The following is a 23,717-nucleotide window of genomic DNA, read 5'->3' on the forward strand; positions in this document are numbered from 1 at the left end:
TAGATAAAAACGTCAATGGAAATAGGGAGATATTCTAGATCAGGCTAGACACAGTGGGGGGTAGGAGTGTGACACCCTAAGTCAGGGAAGACGTATGTGGGTAATTAGGGAGAGATGCCAGGTCAGGCTGACACACCTGTTGAATTAAGGAGTCACCGCAATCAGCGTAGACACACCTGGGGACTTAGAGACATCACAGATTCAAATACCTGGAGAATCAGAGAGCTAGGTCGTTGTGGACACACTTTGGAATTTGGGAGACTCCAATGGTCAAGGTCAAGTTCCTGGGGGACACAGTCCTCCGTGAATACAAACACACCTTGGTAACCAGGGAGGCACCCCGGGTGAGAGTGGGTCCACCTGGGAGGAAGAGCCAGAGTCAAGTCCACACACCTGAGGAACCAGACCTCCAAATTCCCAGCAGACACGGCTGAGGGAAAAGGCCTACATCCCGGAGACGTCAAGGTCCATAGGGATAAATCTGGGGAATGAGTCCTCCCAGGTCGGGAGCAGACACGTGGGGAAACGGGGCATCCGGGGGCGTGGTGGTCACCCCAGGATTCGACGTCTTGGTCACGTTGGACAATCCGGAGTAACCAGGGAGAAACGCCACGTCCAGGCAGAGGCTTAGGACAAGGTAGGGAGACAGCCCAGGTCACAGGAGACCTACCTGGGGGACTGGGGACACGTCGCAGACCAGAGGCGGCCTGCCGGGAACAGGGAGACAGCCCAGGTCACATGGACACGGAACGGGAGGCCTTCCGATGCAGGGAGACGCGCCTGGGGAGTCAGGGAGCTGTCCCTGCACAGACACCACCCCTGGGGCTTTGTGTGGACAAGAAGGTCAAAGTAGACACTCCTGCAAAACCAGAGGGGCCTCGCACATCAGTATGGACACACCTTGAACACTCAGGACGCGTCCCGGGTCAGGATAGACACATCTGGGGCTTCAGGAAGCCATCCCTGTTCAGTGTAGACACACTTGTGGACTAGACATTTCAGGTATGATTAGACATCCGATCTGACATCTCAGATTAAGGCAGGCACAGCTGGGGGGCCAGGGAGGCCCCAGGTCAAAGTGTACACCGCCCCCCCGAGGTATCAGACGCCCCAGGTCAGAGTACACATGCCTGAGGTGCTCGGTAGGCAAAGCGGGTCGGGTGCAGACGTCAGGGAGACGTCCCAGCTTAGTGCAGCCATACCTGTCATGTCAGAGAGACATCCAGTGTTCTGGGAATCTGTGGAGTCCTATTCGGCTAGTGTTGACACACATGGGGAATTAAGACAGCTCAGGTCAGTGTAGACATAACTGGTATATTAGACTAAAATACCACTCTTTGTAGACACATCTGGGGAATTAGTAAACAACCCAGGTTAGTTTAGATACATCTCAGGAGCTGTGGAGACACTGACGGTCGGGTAGACAGACTTGTGGAATTAAGGAGACGTGCCAGTCAGTGTAAAACAAGCAAAGAGGACACTGCCCGAGTGGTGCCGACCAACAGGAGGCCTCTCAAGTCCGTGGACACACAGCTGAGGAATGAGACGCCCTGGATCAACACCTAAAGAATTAGGGAGACGAACCAGGTCACAACAGGAACATCTGGGATTCGAGATGCACCCCCGCCCAGGTGGACACAACTGTGCTAGAGCGGCTGTACCAGCTCAGAGAAGATACATCGAGGAATCCTCAGACATGACGCAAGTTTAGGGTAGACACACCTGGAGACTGAAGGAAACATTTCAGGTCAGGGTAGAGACACCTGGGGAATTCGATATCCACTGTCACACCTGGTGAATTAGGGACACATCCCAGGGCGGTCATAATTGATGATAAGGTACATCTCAGGTCAGAGGAGACCCTTTTGGTTACTAAGAGGTACATAAAATCAGGGTAGACACACCTGGGTGATTAGGGGACACCCCACCCCCCGTCAGTGTTACCACACAGGAGTGGGGACACGTCTCTGAGTGCGTGTCAGAGTAGGCACACCAGAGGATCAGAGAAACCTCCAGGGCTCTATATTTCAAAGACCTCACTGGTCACAGTTTGCACAGAACAAGGGTCACGTCCCAGGTCAGAGCAGACGTACCCGGGGGAGTAGAGCATGATCTCCCATCACAGTAAGCACATCTGGGGAAGGTGGGAGACCTCCAAGTTCACGGGGGACACCACTTAGAGATCCGGATGACAAACCTGGGCAGGAAAGGAGCCACCCCAGGTCAGAAGGCACATCTGCGGAAGCAGAGGGTCACCACACACGTGCAGCCCTAAGCTGTGCACCAGGGGAGATCCACGGCCTCCGCGCAGAGACACCTGTGGTTTTAGAGAGAGAAGTAGGTAGAGATTTAGGAAGTATAGACATAGGTGGCAAATTCGAGTCATCCAAGTGCAGGGCAGACCACCCGGGGCACTAGGACCTCCTGGGTCAGGGCACAGCGGGGGGACGTCAGGGAATGAGGGACTGTCCCACGTGAGAGTACACACAGCGGGCGTTAGACACGACAGGTCAGAGGGCACACCTGGGGGTAAGTGAGCGGCCAGTCGGGCACAGCCTGGGTATCGTAGGGACGTCACAGACCAGAGTAGACACACCTGAGGAATTGGACATTCAAGTCAGAGCAGAAAAACCAAGAAATGTGAGACATTCTGTGTCAGTGTAGACATATCTGGGGAAGTAAAGAGATCTTGCAAGTCAGTGTAGAAACACAGGGAAAATTAGAAAGACATCCAGGTTCAGGGTAGATACCTTGGGAATTACAGAGACAAGCCAGGGTTTACACACTTGAAGAAACAGTGGGACAAATCATCTTAGAACTGACACACCTGGGGAATTAAGTGGATTTCCAGGTCAGTGTATACATACTGAATAATTAGGGAAATACCTCCAGTGTAGACATACGTAGATTTTAGCACGGCAGCTCAGTACACAGTAGGTACACAGTGCAAGTCAGGAAAGTTCCAGTTTGTACCGGACACAGCTCTGGTATTAGGGGTTATCTCCTGTCCACGCACACACCTGGGAAGTGAGGGAGACATCGTACTTAGGGTAAAACACCTGTGGTATAAGGGAGACCCCCCCCCCCGACCAGCATACACAGACCTGGGGAAGAAGGGGTACACCCCAGGTTAGGGCAGACCTGCTCGGATTAGGGAGGTAGCCCGAGGTAGGACAGGCACACCTAGGTAACTGGTGAGACGATCCTGGTCCGTGTAGACCCCACCAGGGGAACTCTGTCCCAGGTCGGATTAGACACAACTAGGGTAACTAGGGAGATACTCCAGGTCAGTGTAGGCATCTCTGCATCTCCGGAGAGACCTCGCACGTCAAAGCAGACACGTCAAAGCAGACACACGTGGAGAGCTAGGGGGCCTCTCAGGGCAGAGTGGACCACTTGAGGTATCAGACATCTGTGTTCACGGTTCACTCTTCTGGGGAAATTAGGGACATTCCAGGTCAGGATTAACGTACCCGTGGAACTATGGACACGTCCCAGGTCAGAGCAGACCTACCTGGAGATTTAGGGGAAGATCCCTGATCAGTGTAGACCCGTGGGGAGATCAGCAGACTTCCAGCGTCTGGGCAGGCAAACCCAGGGAATCGGGGAGACACGCAGGGTCAGCGTAGACCCACCTGGAGAACCGGGAGACACCACGGTCGGTGATGAGGAACATAAACTAGATCAAGTTAGGCCCCATGGGGAACTTTGGAGACATCCAGCTCAGGGATACTTGCCAGAGGAACGTGAGCTATAATTCAGATCAGGGTCAACACGCTTGGGGAGCTACCATGGAAGGAGCTCATGTCAGTGTCGTTAAAGTAACCGGATGGAGTCACCAGCGTTAAGCCCCATGTCAGCAAACCACCACTTCTCTGCTCTCCCAGAAAAGGAGGGTCTAAGTCAGCCAGTCAGCTCTTAGCTGCTCAGCACAAGTTACCCGACCTTCCGAGACCTCCCTGAGCCCCACGAAACGAGAGTAACCATGCTCACCCATCAGCAAGTGCCCAGCGAACCTTCCCGTTCCTGCTCGCTGGCCCATAAGAACCACTTGCCTTGCACAGCCCTTTGGTGCCTTTCTATCTGCTAGATCGGATGCGGCCTGGTTCATGAATCACTAAATAGGAGCCAATTAGACCCATAAATTGACTAGAAAATGTTTTCTTTTTTAAAAAAAATTTTAATGTTTATTTTTGAGAGGGGCCCAGAATCAGAAGGCGGCTCCAGGCTCCCAGCTGTCAACACAGAGCCCAACACGGGGCTCAAACTCACAAACCGGAGATCATGGCCTGAGCCTAAGTTGGATGTTTAACTGAGTGAGACCCCCAGGTGCCCCGAAAATTTTCCTTTAATAGCGCTGACGACGAGGCTGGGATTCAGAGACGACCGCTAATGGCTTTGGGGATGCCCAGAAACACGGGCATTGGTGCCTGCTGAGCCCTGGAATTTTTGGTCTTTCTCTGGTTTCCACGGGCCCCGGGGAAGTTCCTCTTGGATCTGAGCTCTACCATCTCTGCATCTGAGCTCCCGGGGCTGGTGGGCTTTTTGGTCCAGGATTTAGCGGGTCAGTGGGCCGTGGCTCTCTGTAGGCCCGAAGTCCCCACGCCCTGTGTTGGTGCACAGTCTTGCCTGCTGGGTTCTGCTGGCTGGCCCACTGTTCCACTCTGGGGACTCCTGGTGGTGGTGGCATGGTGGTGGCGTGACGCTAAGGGAAGAGTGACAAATCTGTCCAACAGAAGCCGAGGAGACCTGAGACCCCGCAGTTCTGGAGAACTGAGAGCGCCATGTCTGTGTGCTCCAGCCCTCTGCGGGGTGATGTGGGTCCGGAGCGCGTACCAGCTACAGAAAGGGCAGCGCCGCACTAAGGGCAGCCCTGAGTCACAGCGGCCACGGTGGGGAAGCTGTGACCTAGATCAGCTGGTCTGGTTACAAGATGCCCTGGAGGAAAAGGGGCCTCAGCCAAGAACGCACTAGAAAGGGCAGAGGGAAAATTAATTTTTCCTTTTCTAGTGTCTGGTGCCCCAGACGGGACCCACTGGGACACCACACCCGCCCTGGAGCCTCCACACAGGCCCCTGAGGAAGCTGAGAGCCTGGCAAAGAGAGGGAGTCATGTCATCTCTTCCTTTTCCAGTCCAGACTGCTGTGAATTTGGTTTTGGGTTCCGACTGCAGCGCTCCTCTCCCTCCCAGGGACAGCTCGTGCTTTCCTGTTTGTCTTGCTTCGTGTCCTGGGATCTGGCTTGGCTTTCTCCCTGCCCGGGGCGTGCAGGCTGCCCGTTCTTGTAAGTGCAAGGTCAGGGGCCCTGAGAACATGGCTGGCCTGAGATACGGCTGTACCCTGTTTGTGGCTACGTCCTCAGGACTGGTGCCTGCTCTCAGGGGAACCTTCTCTTGCCTATCTTTGGGGGTAGTTCTGGTACTTGGGGAGACTACATGTTTCGCACCCTCCTAGGAGGTACATCTTCAGTTGAGGGATATGTCATAAAAGGCTTATTAGTTTTGATTCAGTAACTTGATAGATCTAGCTTTGGTTTAAAAAAGCAAAAAAAAAAAAAAAAAGTGTAATATTGCCAGGCATATGTACTGTTTGTCTCAGCTAAAACTCTGGAAGGATTTTTATAATGAGCTCCAAGGTCAGAAGTTGGCCAAATTGAAAGCGGATATTAAAAACCCAGTAGAGGAGGACACAGCAACCAGAGAAGAGGAAGGAACAAAAGGCATCGAACTGGGAAGGAAGGAACAGAACTTTCACTACGCAGGCAACACGATACTACATACAGAAAACCCTAAACACCCCACAGAAAAACTTAGAACTGATCAGTGAATTCAGTAAGGGTGCAGGATACAAACTCCGTGTCCATCAGAGTGACATCAGCATCGTGAGCACAAAGTATCTCCTCTAAGAACCAGGGTGCCTGGGGGCTCAGCTGGTCCAGCGTACGAACTCGGCCCAGGTCACGATCTCGTAGGCAGGCAGTTCCTTGGGGCTCTCATGACACATCCCATGTCGCTGCAGACTCAGCTGGGGAATAATAAACATTCCATTTCATTGTTGGCACATTTGGAGAATTCGGCTGACTCTGAAGATAAAGGTAGACCTAGCTGAGGAGTGACCTCCCTTCTCAGTGTACGCGCACCTTGAGAATTAGGGAGACACACCTGGGTTATTAGGGACACCGGTGATGTCGGGGTGGCTATACCCAGGGAACTGGGTAACAGGTCAGACAGACGCACCTGGGGAACGAGAAGGCCATCCCAGGTCAGGGTAGAACTCTGGGTTATTACTGAGACGTAGGAAGTCAGAGTACTCACATGTGGGGATTAGGGAGATACTCAGGTCAGAACAGAAGCATCTGGATAATTAGAGAACATCCTACGTCGTGGTAAACACATGGGGGAATTAGTAAGAAACCCCAAGACAGAAAACACACCCAAATAAGAGAAACGTCTCAGGTCGGGGTCACACCTATGGAATTTGGCAGACAGATCAGCGTGTGCACTTGGGAGAGGAGTACTCACACCTGGGGACTGGGGGACACCCCAGCAAGGGAAACCCAACCTGGGGAAGAAGGAATACGGGACGTATCCTAGGTCAAAGGAAGAACACCTAGTGATGTGGGACTTAGCCCCGGTGAAAAAAGACAGGCTTGGGAATTTAGGAAGACGTAGCAGTTCAGGAGTCAGGAGGCATCCCAGGTCAGGGTACAACATCTGGGAAATTAGAGACCTCCAGGGTCTGAGTGAGCACACAGGGGGATTTAGGGGGACTTTGGTGGTCAGGGCGCACACCTGGGGAGTTGGGGAGATGTTGCATATTAGAGTAGATAATCCAAGTTATTAGGGAGACCTCTTGGGAGTGTAGAATGCCTCGCAGAATACAGCAATGTTCTAGGTCAGGGTAGACGCACTTGGCAATTAGGGAGAACTCAGGTCAGAACAGACCTACCCATGGAGCTAAAGATCCCTCCATTTCAGAGTAAGGGAACTAGGGAGACATCCAGTCACTGTAGCCACACAAAGGGATTAGGGACACATCTCAGGTCAGTGTGGAACCACCAAGAAATTAGAGAAACAGTGTCAGTGTGTCGACCTCAGGAAACAGGGAGGCACGTCAGGTCGCTGTAGCTATGCCCGGAGAACAAAATCACCTTGACCAGAGGGATACCCCAGGTTCATGTGGACATACCTGCAGACTTAGCAAGGCTTCGTGTGTCAAAGCAGACACAACCAGGGAATTAGTGAGACTTTGCTGTTCAGGGTAAGAACACCTTGAGTATCAGGGAACTATTCCGGGTCGGGGAGACACAGCTGGGGAAGGGGGGGCTTCCCAAGAGAGGCAGACTGAGTTAGGGAGGCTGCCCATGTGACAGGAGGCACACCTAGGGAAGCTGAGCGGGAGCACAGATTACCATAGACAGACTTGGGGGATGAGGGAGACTTCATTTGACTGGTTTGTCTAGGACGTGTTTTACTTAAGCCTCATGGTAATTATAAAACAAAAACGTAGAGGGGATTCACAAAAGATAAAGAGAAGGGAATACCACTGTGGAGTATCACCAACCCACAAAGGTGGGGAAGAAGAGAGGAAGAAACGAAACTAGGGAACCACAAAGAGCCAGAAAGCAATAAGGTGGCACCGGAAAGCCCTTGCCTATCAGTGATGACTCTAGATGTAAATGGGCTGAATTCTTCAATGACTAGGCACAGGGTGGCTGAATTAAAAACAAACAAGACCCAACTACATGCTACTCACAAGAGACTCGCTTCTGCATTAAGGACACACAGAGGCTTGAAGTGAAGGAGGACCTTCCATGCAAGCGGAAACCACAAGAAAAGCGAGTAGCTCTGTTTATGTCAGACAAAATAAACTTTAAGCCAAAAACAGTAAAACACAACAAAACTCATTATAAAATGATAAAGGGGTCAACTTATCAAGAAGATGTAACAATTACAAATATGTATACACTTATTATTGGAGCACCTACATGTATTAAGCAAATGCTAACAGATCTGGAAGGGAAAAAAGACAACACAATAGTGACAGAGACTCTAACAGCCCACTTTCAGCCACGGATATAGATCATCCAGACAGAAAATCAACAAGGAGACACTGGACTTGAACCATACATTAGACCAAATGGACCTAATAGGCATTTATAGAACATTCTATCTACAGCAGCAGAATGCACATTTTTCTCAAATACACACAGAACCTTCTCCAGGGCAGATCATACGACAGGCTGCAAAACAAGTCTTAGCAAATTTAAGAAGACTGAAATCAGGGGCGCCTGGGTGGCTCAGTCGGTTAGGCGTCCGACTTTCACTTTAGGTCATGATCTCACGGTTTGTGGGTTCGAGCCCCGCGTCGGGCTCTGTGCTGCCTGCCAGCTCAGAGCCTGGAGCCTATTTCAGTCTGTGACTCCGTCTCTCTCTGACCCTCCCCTGCTCACGCTGTCTCTCTCCTAGAAATAAATAAAACATTTAAAAAAAAAAAAGAAGAAGAAGACTGAAATCATACCAACTCTGTTTTCCAACCACAGTGTTACAAAACTAGAAACAGTAACAGAAGGGAAGATGGAATACTTATAAACATGTGGAAACCAAACAAAACATTCTTGAATAACCAATGGGTCAAATAAGAAATCAAAACAAAAGGGGCGCCTGGGTGGCTCAGTTGGTTAAGTGTCCAACTCTTGATTTTGGCTCAGGTCATGATTTCATGGTTTGTGAGTTCGAGCCCCACTTTGGGCTCTTCACTGACAGCATGGAGCCTGACTGGGATTCTATCTCTCTCTGTCTCTCTCTGCCCTTCCCCCGTTCATACTTTCTCTCTCAAAATAAACATTAAAAAAAAATCAAAAAGAAATTTAAAATATCTTGAAACAATTGAAAATCGACCACAATATACCAAAACCTTTAGGAAGCAGCAAAAACAGTCCTGGAGGGAAATTTTAGTGATAAATGCATGTATTAAAAAAATAGATCTTGGGATGTCTGGGTGGCTCAATCAGTTAAGCATCCAACTTTGGCTCAGGTCATGATCTTCAAGCCCTGTGTTGGGCTCTGTGCTGACACTCTGAGCGGGAAGCCTGCTTCTGATTCTGTGTCTCCCTCTCTCTGCCCCTCCCTGACTCATGCTCAGTCTCTCTCAAAAATAAGTAAAATGTTAAGAAATATAAAAAATAGACCTCAAATGACTAGCCTAATTTTATACCTGAAAGAATGAGGTGAAGAAGAAAAAACTAAGTCAAATTTATCATAAGGAAGGAAACAGCAAAGATTGGAGTGGAGTTAAAAGAAATATTATTAGGGGCACCTGGGTAGCTCAGTGGGCTAAGCGTCGGACTTGGGCTCAGGCCATGACCTCACGTTTTGTGAGTTCAAGCCCCGTGTCAGGCTCTGTGCTGACAGCTTGATCCTGGAGCCTGCTTCAGATTCTGTGTCTCCCTCCTCTCTGCCCCTGCCTCTCTCAAAAATAAAGAAACTTAAGAAATACAAAGGATCATAACAAACTACTATGAACAATTATATGCCAACAAATTGAATAAACCAGAAGAAACAAAATGTAAACAGACCAATAATGAGTGAGGAGATCAGGTCAGTAGTCAGAAGCATCCCAATAAATAAAGGCCCCACTGGTTAATTCCACCAGTCATTTAAAGAAGAGTTAATGCCGGGGCGCCTGGGTGGCTCAGGCGGTTGAGCGACCGACTTCGGCTCAGGTCATGATCTCACGGTCTGTGGGTTCGAGCCCCGCGTCGGGCTCTGTGCTGACAGCTCAGAGCCTGGAGCCTGTTTCAGATTCTGTGTCTCCCTCTCTCTGACCCTCCCCTGCTCATACTCTGTTTCTCTATGTCTCAAAAATAAATAAACGTTAAAAAATTTAAAAAAAAAAAGAAGAGTTAATGCCAATACTCAAACTCTTCCAAAACACTGAAAAGGAGGGAACACTCCGTTGTTTTTATGAGGCCAGTGTTACCCTGATCCCAGAACCAGGTAAGACGCTACAAGAAAATTGCTAGCCAAAATCCACGAAGAATATAAATGCAAAGATTCTCAATAAAATATTATCCAACTGAATTCCACATTACATTAAAATGGTAGTTCACCATGATCAAGTGGGATTGATCCCTGGGATGCAAGGAAGATCTCACACGTGCAAACACACGACACATCATGTTAACAGGACAGACCAATCACACCATTTCACTAGATTCAGAAAAAATTCTGAAAAAATACAACATCCTTTTATGATAAAAATTCTCAGCAAATTGGGTATAGAAGGAATGTACATCAGCCCAATACAAGCCACATATGACAAGCCCACAGCTAACTGTGAAGGGTGGAGGGCTTTTCCTCTAAGCTCAGAGCAGGACAAGAATGTCCACTCGTACCACCCCTGTTCGACACAGCGCTGGAAGTCCCAGCAGTGAATTATTTTATTTGCAGATGATATGATCTTATATAGAGAAAACCGTAAAGACTCCACTGAAAAACTGTTACAACGAATCAGTGATTCTGTTACATTGCAGGATACAAAACACACAGGAATCAGCTGCTTTTTCCATATGCAAAAAAAGGGAAACATTTGTGGGGGCAAAACCCATTCACAACAGTGCCAAAACCAATAAAATATTTGGGAATAAATCTAACCAAAAAAGTGAAAAAGCTGTATACCTAAAAGTATAAGACCTTGATGAAAGAAACTGAAGACACAGATGGAAAGACACCCCGTGCTCATGGATCAGAAGAATTAATGTTTAAAACCTCCACACTACCCAAGGCCATCCACAGAGTCAATGCAACCCTATCAAAATTCCAACGGCATTGCTCACAGAAACAGGAAAAAACAATCCTAAAATCTGTATGAAACCACAAAAGATCCTGGAGGATGAAAGCAATGCTGAAGAAGAAAGCTGGAGGCATCATACTTGCTGCTCTGAAGCTATATTACAAACGTAATATGGGGCGCCTGGGTGGCTTAGTCAGTTAAGCGTCCGACTTTCGCTTAGGTCATGATCTCGCGGTTCGCGGGTTCGAGCCCCGCGTCGGGCTCTGTGCTGACGGCCAGCTCAGAGCCTGGAGCCTGTTTCAGTCTGTGACTCCCTCTCTCTCTGACCCTCCCTGCTCACGCTGTCTCTCTCTTTCCTAGAAAGAAATAAAAATATTAAAAAAAAAAAACATAATATAACGGTAATCAAACAGTACGATACTAGCCTCAAAACAGACACAGACCAGAACAGAACAGAAAGCCCAGAAATTAACCCATGCAGATAGGACTACACCAAACTGAAAACCTGTGCACAGGAAAAGAAACACTCAACATGAAAAGGCAACCTACAGAATAGAAGAACATGTGCAAACCACCTAGCCTGTAAGGAGTTAATGCCCCCACATATGAGGAACTCATGCAGCTCACTAGCAAAAAAGTCCCCCCAAAAAAACAAATAATTCACTTTGTAAAAAATGGTCAGAGGGCCTGAAGACATTTTTCCAAAGAAGACAAATAAATGGTCAACATGTACGTACATGAAAAGAGGCTCAACTTTACAAATTATTAAGAGAATGCAAAGCATGGGGTGCCTGGGGGGGCTCAGTCGGTTAAGGGTCTGACTTCAGCTCAGGTTCTGCTTCGGATTCTGTGTCTCCCTCTGTCTCTGCCCCTCCTGGCTCACGCTCTGCCTCTCTCGTAAACTTAAGGAAAAAAAAAAAAAAGAAGTTAATGTTCTGCTGAAAGTTTAGTGAACTCAAGGCAAAACACATTTTTAAGCAGCTTTTGATGACTCAGCAAAGCTCTGCCGTAAATCACCAAATCTGACAGAGGGCNGCAGAGACAGACGGAAGGTTCTGGAAGGCAATTCTGCACCTGCTACATTCTTTCAGCACTATTTAAAAGAGCCCAGGTAATCCACCCTCAAGGTGTCAGTGTTTCCATGGAGATGCATTTCCTTATCCAGAGGGGAATCCTGCAGAAGAATCTGTCAGGGGGGTGAAGGCTGTCAGGTGTGGATTCCTTCACCTCTGAGGGTGGTTCTGATTCTCCGGGCTTGGGGCCATTTCTGTAGACAGCCAGGACCTCAAGCGATGGGTCACTCTGACCTTGAACTTGACACTCCCCAACCTTGTTAAATCTCGAGCCCTGGCTCCCTCCGCCTTCCCTGGCCCTGCTCTCAGCCGGGAAGGGAGACTCTAGACAGTCTGAGGCACACCGTGTCGGATTCACTAATTCCCCAGAAGAGCCAGAAGGGACCCTGGGCATCTGGGCTCTACTGCCTGCTCTCCCTGTGGCCGGCCTCCTGCCCACCTGTACGGAAACCCGGAAAGGGCAGCGTCCTCCTGGCCCCCCTGCCTGGGCAGGAACCTGCAGGGAGGGCGCCCTTGGAATTCCCTCCCAGATGCACCCTCACCCCTGCCGGGTCTTGGTGCAGGGAAGCTTTCCTCATCCAGGACACTGACATTCTGTGCACATAGACAAGTCTGTGGAAACAGTAAAGATGATGGATGGCGCTTGAAGGTCTTTTCCATCAGCAATTTTTTCCTGCATTTCTCATTTCTGTTTCATTTGGCCTCAAACAGGAAGAGTCAAGACAATGAGGCACCATGGCAGAGGTGGCCCTGGAAGGTCTGGGGTCAGCAGGTGCGACACCAGACTGTAGGCGTTCCCTCCCCTGGTTACCAGGGCAGGTGGGCGAGGAGGGAGCCTCAGTTTCCCCTTCTGTGTAACAGGCCCTGGGTCTCCCGTCCTAACCTGCACTGAAGGTGCCCACCCTTACCGTCTGCACGGCTGCGCCTTCCCAGCCACCCTCACCTTTGCCGGGTCAACCGCATTCCGTCTCCTGGGCTCCTGCCTCCGCCCCCGCCCTGCCCTCTAACGTCGGCAGTCATCGCCTCGCTTCTGTGGTCTCCCTGTGGCCCAAGCTTCAGGTGCAGGGACACCAGCATCCAGACAGAAAAGTGGGACTCGGTCACGCTGCCGGGGGCAGAGCTGGAAGGGCAAAGCATGACCGAGGCCCACGCAGAGACGAGCAGCTGCAGGGGGAGGCCCAGGAGAGGGAGCGAGGGGGGTAAGCAGAGCAGGGCGCGCTGGGCGCTGGGCAGGATCACAGCCAGCTGTCCTCAGCAGAGGGACCCTGTGTCCCCTGGTCACCTCCCCAGGCAGTCCCCTCCTTCATCCCCCTGAGCACAGCTGACAAGGGAATGTCAGGTCTCGACTCAGGTCCTTGTGATCAAGGACCCCCCATGCCAATGCCTGGCACGCACTAGGTGCTGACTGCTGGGTGAATGGGTAGCAGTGAATGGCATCTGAGAGCTGTTAGGGCTCCTGGGAGAGGCAGCAGACCCACTCTCCCCCAGAGGCTGCCCACACGAGAAGGGGGTGGACACGGGCTGGGGCCCTGCCCTGGGGTCCCAGAGGCAACCAGGAGCTCTCCGCACAGCCCCCGTGCCCAGCGGCTCACGCGGCCGCCGCCCAAGCCTGGAAGTGATGCTTCCCTTGCGGGTGAGTCTGGGGCCGCCAGCGAAGGGGCGGGGGACGGGAGCTGGTGGTAGCAAGTGTCAGGTCCCCAGAGGACAGAGTGGGGTCACCCACAAGGTGCGCTCCTTCACTACGGCCTGGAGGGGACAGTGAGGGTCCCGTGCCCTCTCCAGACTCATCCCATCCGGTCAGTGAGGCCTGGCCCACTGATCTGGGTCCCTGGCTGCTGCGCTGGCCCCTCCCGCCTGGGCCACCTCAGTGGCCTTGCTCCTGCCGTGAGAGGCCACTCATCCACACTCCAGTTATGGACTCAGACGTGCGCACAAGGGAGACACCAGGACACGTCACGGGCGCACGTGCTGTGGCCATCCTGCCACCGCAGCTCAGGGACAGCTGCTGGGACCCCGTATGTCTCTGCTCCCCCTGCCCTATCGAGTCCCCTGTCCCATGTGGATTCCAACCTCACAGCGGGCTGCGTCCGGAATTGGGCACCGGGGTGCCCACTCACAGCTGCCTTTACAAATGTGCGGGTCCCCACAACACACAACACCCATGGTTTTGCAAAACGCACGCAGATTAGAGCCAAACATATCGAGAATACGAAACGTAGACTTGGTCCAACTGTGTATAATAAATAGCAGGTGCATTAACATGAGTTTCCTGTTCAGAGGCGCCTGGGGGACTCAGTCGGTTAAGTAACTGGCTTTGGCTCAGGTCAGGATCTCACATTTGTGGGTTCGAGCCCCGCGTCGGGCTCTGTGCTGACAGCTCAGGGCCTGGAGCTGCTTCAGATTCTGGGTCTCCCTCTCTCTCCGCCCCTCCCCCACTTGTGCTCTGTCTCCTTCTCTGTCTCCTCCCCTGCTCACACTGTCTTTCTCAAAAGTAAGCAAACCTTAAAAAAAAATAGTGAGTTTCCTGTTCAGATTGAGTTACTTCTCTGTTTCCCGGCAACATGTATGTGTCTGAACTTGTAAGAATTATACGTGGGCAGCACTCAGTCTCAGAAGGGCCAGCGGGGGACAGGCTCCCCTCACCCTGCAGGGCAGCCTGAGCCTTGGCAGGTGTGTGGCCCCATCAGTCACAGGAGACAAGGAAGTGGTCCCCAACTGGGGCTTCCATGGAGAAAGCCCCAGGGCGCTCGGGTCGCTGTGCCAGGCAGGGCTCACTCAACCGTCACCCCGAGGCAGGTTTATCACTGCCCAAGAGGGACAGCGAGAGGCTGAGGAACTGCACGTAACACAGTGAGTGAGACGTGTCAGATTCAGGCTCCTGCCCAGAAATGTCCCCATCTCCGCGTGGCCCCCGACCAGACCCCCTGCACAGCCTCTATCTGTAGTGCAGCTCTAAATAAACGCAGGGATGGGTGGGTGGGTGAATGGATGGATGGCCGGACAGACAGAAGGACAGACCAACAAACACCCGGGAATCGCTGTCCCCGAGGGGTGACTGTGAGCTGAGCTCCCCCTGCNATGGGTGGGTGGATGGATGGATGGATGGATGGCCGGACAGACAGAAGGACAGACCAACAAACACCCGGGAATCGCTGTCCCCGAGGGGTGACTGTGAGCTGAGCTCCCCCTGCCCGGGCCTGGGTCCTCGGGAACATTCTCTGCTCAGAAAAGCCTGTCCTCCAGGGTCTGTGGAAGGCTCTCAGCCAGGACCTCCTCTCTCGCTCACAGGTCTCAGGTCTCGGACACGGAGGGCGCTGGAGGGACGTCGCTGCGCTAGGGTCACAGAACGGGCGGAACCGTCCAGGCCGCTGCGCCAGAGTCTGCCTGAGTGGCTCCTCTCGTGACTCGGCCCCGTAGCGTCCCCTGCAGGCCGTGCTGCGAAGGATAACTGAGGCCCCGAGCTTCTTGAGATCTGGGCTGTCTCTGACCGGAGAGCCCAGTGTCTTGCCCACAGCTGCCCAGTCCATCTGGGGCCTCTCCCCCCCAACCCCCTGCACACCTTCCAGACTGTGCCCGCTCCCCACCCTACACCTGTGGTGTCCTTGCAATGCTCATCCTGCTCCAGGAATACCATCCAAGATTCTTGGACGCCGGCCTGTGGCTGAGGGGCCAGAGGTGCTGCCCTGAGAGGTTACCGCCTGTCCTGCTGACCTGGGTCCTGGAAGAACACCTGTGTCATTTCAGGCTGACGTGCTGACCGGGGGGCTGGGAGCTTGGGCATCACCGGGTCCCCACGGGGAGAGGAGGCCCCTGGGGTCCTGGGGCAGGAAAGCTCACAGAGGGTTTGGTGCCTCTCCACGGGCGGGTCCTAATCGCATCTCGGAGCAGAGACCTCAGAACTTGGAGAAAGAGAAGAATGTTCATTTCACAGGAATCAGAGTGACATCTCGAGGAAACTCAGAGCCCAAGCTAAGGCGGAGAGTGAATATTAGCGTTTTTTCTTGCTAACTAAACTTTAAAATTCAGATACTACATTCCCAAATAATGTCATAAAATTTGCTTATCTCAGGTCAACAACCTTTTCAAAACTATTCTTAACTCTAGAAAAATAACAGAGCACATGAGGGTAAGGGAGCCCTCTGGGGACCGGGCAAGAGCTCATTTTTTCCTGATGGGTCTGGGGTCTGCAGGGGCCGATGACAGCCATCAGTTAACTAAGCCTTCAGAGGCCCTCGGGAAAACAAATGAGGTACCTCACGCGAGCTGGAAACATAAATCCAAGTGAAACACTGCAGTGGGGACAAATGAGCGGCTGCCAGCAGCCGGGCACTAGACTGTTAGCGGCAGCTCCATCCTGGTCCCCAGAAAACAGATGAGCAAACATGCAGGAAGAGACAAGGTCTTGGTGTAGCTGTCTTTCTTGTGGGTGAATCTTTTCTGACATAGACCCATGTGTGGCTGGCTGTCGTGGCCAAAGACAATGACAGAACATTCCAGAAGGTTCCAGTGTCTGCACAGGGATGGCTGTGTCTGCCTTCCATCTCCTGTGCAGAGGTGGGGCCCAGCGAGGGGCACATGGCAAACCTCCCAAGAAGGCGTCCTGCTGTGTCTCGGGACAGGGTGAGGAGGGGGCAGGAGGGTCTGGGCGGGTCATCCCCAGCCACTGNGACGTGGAGGGGCAGACCTCCAGGAGTGACGTGGGGGGACGGCCCCTCCTACAGGCTCCCTCCTCTGGGGCCGTGGGGTCAGGAGGAAGCTCCCAAAGCCTGCAGAATCCACTGCGAGGCCACGGGCTGGAAACGGAACCGGAAAACCCGCCATTCCTCCTGCAGCAGAATTACTTCACTTTTAGTTTTTGAAGTATGGGCTCTGCTTGAAATAGACGCCTGATTAGATCACTGGAAGACGGTTCCAAGCCACAGGATGGTACCAGTGACTCCCCACTGTCCTCTGCTCCCCGACCCTTTTTAAATCGGCCCCACACCGTGTATTTACGGTAGCAGGCGAATCGTGCTGCCGGACACGCGTGAGGGCCTGGGGCTCGGGCAGGAGCCTAGGAAGCGAGGTCGAGGAAGGGGGCTCCTGTCTCCCAGGGGTCCGAGTGCAGCTGGAGGAGGGGTGTCTCTGACAGAGAGAAGTGGGAGGCGGGCCCAGACGGGGTGGGTGGCTCAGGGCTCCTGGGAGAAGCTCTGCGGACTGGTCTCCAGCTCGCAGGGCCAGTGGGCAGCGGGCTGCTGTGGAGGCTTTGTTGGAAACGTTGTTCCCAAATTGTCAGTCCAACGGCACGGCGGCAAGGGGCTATGATGGCCGCGTGCTCAGAGCCCAACTCTGCAGCCCTCGACCTGCTCTGCTCCCAATATCCTCGGGCTCAGGAGACTGAAGCTGGGGTGGGAGGGACAGAGATGCGTCCTCAATTAGGACTCTGTCACTGACAGAACCAATTTCTGTGGTGTTTTTTTAATTAAAAGTTTTTAAAAATTTTTTTTAATTTATTTTTGAGACAGAGAGACAGAGCACAAGCAGGGGAGGGGCAGAGAGGGATGGAAACACAAAATTCAAAGCAGGCTCCAGGCTCTGAGCTGTCAGCACAGAGCCTGACAGGGGGCTCGAGCCCATAACTGTAGGATCATGACCTGAGCCGAAGTCGGACGCTCAACCGACTGAGCCACCCAGGCGCCCTTTAAAANCTCTGACCCTCCCCTGCTCACGCTGTCTCTCTCTCTCTCTCTCTCCTAGAAATAAATAAAACATTTAAAAAAAAAATTTTTTTTTAATATTTATTTTTGAGAGAGTGTGTGCACATGCGTGCGCATTAGTGGGAGAGGGGCAGAGAAAGAGAGAGACACACAGAATCACAAGGAGGCTCCAGGCTCCGAGCTGGAGCCCAATGGGGGGCTTGAACTCACAAACTGTGAGATCATGACATGAGCCGAAGTTGGACACTCAATGGACTGAGCCCCCCAGGCGTCCCCCTAACTGGTTTTTAAAAGGGGGAGTGCTACTGGCCCACTTAAATGAAAAATACAAGGCAATACCTTCAGGCATGGCTAGATCCAGGTGTTCAGGTGATGAAGTCAGGATCTCCTGTCTCCTTCACAGTGACTGTCTATACGTAAACAGGACTCCCCTGAGAGCCACCTCTGGGGGATGAGGACAGACCTTCCCTAAAACAGGGTGGGGCAGGCACCTCCATCATGGAGGACAAGAAGTGGCTCCCTGTCCTGGAAATAAACAATGAGGAATGTGAGCACCGATGAGAATGTGATGACCCGAGAGCAGCTCAAGTCCCCAGTGTCCCCAAGCGGCAGAGCCCCTGACCACCTCCAGTCAGGTCGTCCGTCCACGGCCTCAGTGTGTGGGGCTGCGGGAGGGGCTGGCCGACTGGGTGTCAGGCAGCAAGAAGCAAGACCGAGCAGGCATTTCCCAGCGTGGCGGAGCCCAGGGGAGAATGTTCCTTCCTGGAAATGTTGGATCAAGACAAGGGCATTCTGTGCGGCCCTGACCCAGAGGTCACGGATCTCAGAGGCCGAGTCAAGGGCGCAGACAGGGTCCCCTACCTCCTTCAGCCTCTTTCTTTCTCCAGACTTCCTTCTCGATTATCAGTCACCTCGACTCCCCAGCCCATGGAGCTGAACTATAAGATTTCCAACCCGCTTCTGATGCAGCTGTTTCCCAGCACACACCCAGCTCTGCAAGGGATGACCCTTCAGGAAGGCACATCTGCACACTGCCCTAACACAGAGTGGTTCTAACCAAAGGGGTCCCCCCTCACACTTACACATTCTCACACACACACTTACACACACACAATACATAAACACATGGGCACTGTTTCCACACACTTTGTATAAACAAATACATGTATAAACAAATACTTCTAGAAACAGATGCACAGGCGCACACACCTCCTATAAACCAACGCATGGACACACGCATACCTATAAACCATTGCACGGGGGCACGCACACTTCGTATAAATGAATGTACAGTGCACACATTTCCTATAAATGAATACACGGGCACACTCTTTGCATAATCAAATACATTTGTGTATACATGCACAAACACACACACACACACACTCACTCACAACTGCTTTTAAAATGCTTAGAAAAAAATCCCAACCCTTGTCTTTGAAGAACACCAGAGTGCTTTATAATCTCCTAAAGAATTGGTGATTTTGAAACCCACAATGACAAATCTGCAGTTTGTAGAGTGAATCTGAAAACTATTTATGTAATTTCTTGGCTTTTGTAACTTGCGGATCTTCCCAGGGCCCCAAACCTCCCTTTCCTACTGAGGACGCCGTCATGCTGGTCGACAGGCCTCCCCGGCCGCGGTCAGCTGGTGCACGCTGCAGAGTGCGACGTGAGGCTCACCGTCTTCCAGGACGGGTCCGGGTACCAGCAGGGCCTCTCTCGTAAATCACTTCAGGTTCTAAGTATATAATTACAGTGCTTTTACTAATCACATAATCAAGATGGGTAATTATGTCATTACAATATGACATTTAATCTGCCCTTGCAGCAGCTGTTTGTGCTCGGTCATGAACCTGGGGGTGTGAGTAGAGGTTTGCCCAGGGTGACCTGAGACCCTGGCACGCGGGTCTTCCTTCAGAAGTGCTGGACGCTGTGGCCGTCCTGGGGGAAGAAACGTTTAAGGAGAGTTAATGGCACAAACGCCCTTCCTCTTAGGACTGTGAGGACAAGCAGCTCTTTTTACTCTAAGAGCTTCAAATATCCAGTCAAAGCCTGGGTCATCTTGTCTGAGCACTGAAAATAGGCCTCAGCGCCCCTACACTGGCAGCCCTTGCACTCAGCCCCGGGCCATCGTGTGGGGTCTTCTGGGGGGTCTTCTCGGGAGGTGCCCAGCCAGCCCTGTTTGCTAACCCGGTTCTGGCACTGGAGACCTGAAGGGGACATGGGCTCGTGCCGGCTTCTCTGCAAGGGAGCCCTGGACCACACGCAGAGGGCCGCCCCCTCCGTGCTTCCTAATTTTTGCCATATCCCAACTCTGGCAGGGGATGGATGTGCAGCACGGTCCCTTCCTTGTCCTGGACACTGGCTGGCCTCTCCGAACTGGAGGCCCTCCCGGTGAGAGTTCACCTTTCTCTGTCTGGAACACCTTGGAGGTGGGGGTCCCATGCGATCCCTGGCTCTGGGCCGGCGCCCACGCAGCGGTGGCACTGCGGCCCACAGGCTTGCTCCTCTCTCGCGTACCCCAGGACCCATGTTCTGCCCACTCGCCATCGTCATGAGGCCAGCAGCGACCCTGCCTGACACCCCGTGACGGTTCGGGAAGGACAGGAAGCTTCAGGACATTGACGCAATGCTGTGGGCTCGCACGGCCTTTCCTCCTGCACTTAACACAGTGACTTGTGGGAAATCTCACCACGTTAATGGCTGTCACCAGCCACAGCATCAAGTTCTGTGTGCTTGGCTGCTCGTGTCTCTTCCCCATGCGTTTGCAGGAAGAGCCCAGCGTGGGTGTTAAGGCTCATTTCACCCAACGACAGGACTTGGCGAGGGAGGGACGAAAGGGCACCCTGGCTCTCATGAGATCACAGCGCACAGAACCTACGCCCCCCTGGCCCCCAGCAGCAGCCAGGCCCAGGAGGGGACGTGGAGCTGGATGGGTGACGGGGGGACAGGGGAAGTGAGGGGCAGCCGGCCCGCCCTTGTGACCAGGAGCACAGTCCCCATGGAGGCATGTTATCCAAGAAGAAATTTAAGGGGCTTATTTACCAAAAAAAAGGAGTTTCCTCTAAGACTCGCCTACATCTCGGATTTCCCTTTTAATGACAAGAGATCATTACCTTGGATCATTTCTGTCCAGGTTTCCCTTTAAGTCCACAGGGGTGTTACTTTCTGAGGCCTTGCCTGGTGGCTGGGGTTCAGGGATAGCCTACAGGGTGAGCTGTGTGGGGGATGCTGGTGTGGAGGGGTTTTGTGGGCGCAAAGGGGGCGGATGGCCTTCGAATTCGATCCTGGACAAGCTGCCTCTACTCTTCCCTGCTCTTCTGTCGCTCAGTGAGAATCAGAAACCTGAGGGGCGCCTGGGTGGCTTAGTCGGTTAAGCGTCCAACTTTCGCTTAGGTCATGATCTCGCGGTTCGTGGGTTCGAGCGCCGCGTCGGGCTCTGTGCTGACTGCCAGCTCAGAGCCTGGAGCCTGTTTCAGTCTGTGACTCCCTCTCTCTCTGACCCTCCCCTGCTCATGCTGTCTCTCTCTCTCTCCTAGAAATAAATAAAACATTAAAAAAAAATTAAAAAAAAAAAAGAATCAGAAACCTGGCTGTGGATATTTATCCAGGTCAGGCCACTGTAAAAACACAATTCTTGTGGGATGAAATAACTGATACAAAAGGAATTAATTTATTCATAGGTAAGTACAAATATCTGGGGATGATCCCCTCGAGAGTATTTCAGTCCATGGACAAACACACAAGACAAACTAAAATGTGTGCACAGACAAGACCACTGACATTTCAGACACTCTGAAAGTCACTGCGCCTGTAGATGACTGTTGTCCAGGATAAGCGCGGCTTAGGTGATCTTCCCGGGTCTGTGGGGCCAGAGAGAGACGCTGTTCGTGCAGGTCACAAGGATGGGGACATCCAGGGGCCTTCTCACCAGGACACGTGCCCTCCAGGCNCTGCAATGGGCCCAAACACATCACGTGGCCGCACCTGAATTCAGGCCCACGCCCATGGGATCAGGGACAGAACACTTCTGAACGCTTTTCAAAAGTCCTCTAACGTCGCCCAAAACACTGTGTGTGTGGGTCCAGGGCCACCAGGTGGCTCCCCCAGCCCAGACCTGCCATGTCCTCAACTGGCTGGGAGGGTACCAGCCCTCACTGCCCCATTGCCGGGACCTGATGACGTGATAACGTGGCGGGCTGTGTTGCTGCCCTCCCAGGACGACTGGAAAAGCATGGAACGCTCTCGCCAAGTCTGTACCACCTGCCACAGGCCCTGTAGCCTCGGGGTCCCCACATCAGTCCGGCGCTGGTGATGAGGGTTAGGAGTCTCTTCCTGGGAACGGGACAGCTTCTCACACGTCTGACATGGTACAGCTTGGTCGTCCACCCCACTGGGGAGGGTGTTCGGGGGGAGTCCCGCGTCTGAACATATCCGCTCCCTGCACTCTGATCCCCGCTGGGGGGAAACGCTCTGCACGTCACCATCCAGGAGGCTTGGTTAGGACAGTATTTTTTCCCTACTAACTCCTGAGCAAAGATCGATCATTCCCATAATGCAGTCACAAAATCTTCATAAGCAATAATTCTGTGCTTATTACACGAGGTGTAAACTGCCCATTCAGCATCTGAAAAGCAGTGGAGCCTGTAAGCACCTGGTATCATCAATGAACGCGGCAGGGGAGGCTCCTAGCTTCTCCAGAGTCGCTGTCTCGGTGGGGCGAGGGCCCAGGCACTTGTAGGACAGGGACCGACACGCATCCCTGGCTGCCTGCACTGGAAGGGGACCCTGTCCGTCGGCTACTGTCACAGAATGCAGCACACCGAATCTCCCTGAAATGGCCCCAAAAACCACAGCCATCTGTCCTCACGGGTCTGCGGATCTGCTGAGGGTCGGCTAATCTCGCCTTCCTCACGGGGGCCTTGCAGGGGTCTGGCGGGACCCACTCACGGCTCACCGGTGGGGCGCCTCTGGCCCGGTCTGAATCCAGACCACGTGTGTTACCCCCCAGGACTGGCGGGCCAGCCTAGGCCTGTCCTCAGGACAAGGGCAGAGCTGTCAGGGGGCCCAGGACACACTCGAGGCCTCTTCAGTCCTCAGCGAGGAATCGGCCCCGTCCCTCCTGACTCTGTCCATCGACCAAAGCGAGTCGCGTGTTCAAACCCAAAGTCCGGGACAGGTGAGGATGCAGGAGGGATGAAGACGTGAGAACAGCACACAACTGCCCGTGTTCGACCCTAAACCATCAACCTTCTCCTCAAATGAGCTGAATCTCAGTTACCGGGGATGGGGACAACACTGAAGGAGAGGAGGTTCAAAGTCGAGATATGTAAAATCCCGCGCCATTCTGAGCTGTGCCGGCTGACCCATTCTGCTAGTGAGCGTGTGCGCACATGTGTGTGCAAAATGCCCGCAGTTTTCCTGTTTGAAGCAATTGTATTTTCATTATTTTTTATTGAGAGAAAGAGAGCGTGTACAAGCAGGGGGGAGAGAGAGAGAGAGAATCTCCAGACGGCTTCACACTCAGCAGAAAGCCTGACCCGGGGCTCTATCCCACGACCCTGGGATCGTGATCAGAGCCAAAATCAAAAGTTGGACACTCAACTGACTGAGCCACCAGGCATTCCATTTTCATTTTACTTTTGTGGACAAAATGACCCTCACATGTCACTGAGGGAAAGAAAGTTTGTTTTTATTTGCAGTAGAATAAGAGAGCAATATTTTCCCCTTCAGACATTATCACACCTACCAAAAATACATAATGTCCTAATCCAGTCTGACACCCAGATTATATTCTAATTTTCCCAAGTGTTCTCAAAATGTGTGGGATTGGCAGGTGTGGTTTGCGGTTGTTAATCCTAAGTACACAGACCCGAGCCCACAGGGCAGTTCAGCCACCTCCACCTGCCGCATGAAGGCCCCTCTGGCACAGGCCTCCTTCTCAGCAAGCACTTCCCCAAGACGCCCCCCGTTCCGCCCCACCCCTGCCTGCCCCGGACACACGCACGTCCCCCGGAACAGGACCCAAGGACAGATACCGCCCAGGTGCGAATATACTGACTGCACTGACCTCCAGGAAGGAGGGCCCCGCGGGGGAGGGTGGACGGAAACGGGACCGCACGGGGTCAGAGGGAGCTCCCGCTGGGGACACA

General features: G+C 52.7%; 1 long non-coding RNA gene across 3 annotated transcripts in view; it reads right to left on the bottom strand.

Moving 5' to 3' along the window:
* Positions 1-1,300: 1,300 nt before the first annotated feature.
* LOC144231169 (uncharacterized) overlaps positions 1,301-23,717 on the bottom strand; it is a 28,113-nt gene continuing 5,696 nt past the window's right edge. The window contains exons 2-8 of one of the 3 annotated variants that reach the window (XR_013334998.1): positions 5,852-6,023; positions 3,515-3,635; positions 2,887-3,020; positions 2,524-2,596; positions 2,198-2,317; positions 1,662-1,729; positions 1,301-1,562 (exon numbers count right to left, since the gene is read on the bottom strand). This is a non-coding gene — a long non-coding RNA (uncharacterized LOC144231169). The remainder of the gene's footprint in view (positions 1,563-1,661; positions 1,730-2,197; positions 2,318-2,523; positions 2,597-2,886; positions 3,021-3,514; positions 3,636-5,851; positions 6,024-23,717) is intronic. The other 2 variants (XR_013334999.1, XR_013335000.1) reach the window with 2 other exon arrangements.

Source organism: Crocuta crocuta, unplaced genomic scaffold (assembly GCF_008692635.1).
Source record: "Crocuta crocuta isolate KB4526 unplaced genomic scaffold, BGI_CrCroc_1.0 scaffold114, whole genome shotgun sequence".
In the NCBI taxonomy this organism is placed as follows: Eukaryota; Metazoa; Chordata; class Mammalia; order Carnivora; family Hyaenidae; genus Crocuta; species Crocuta crocuta.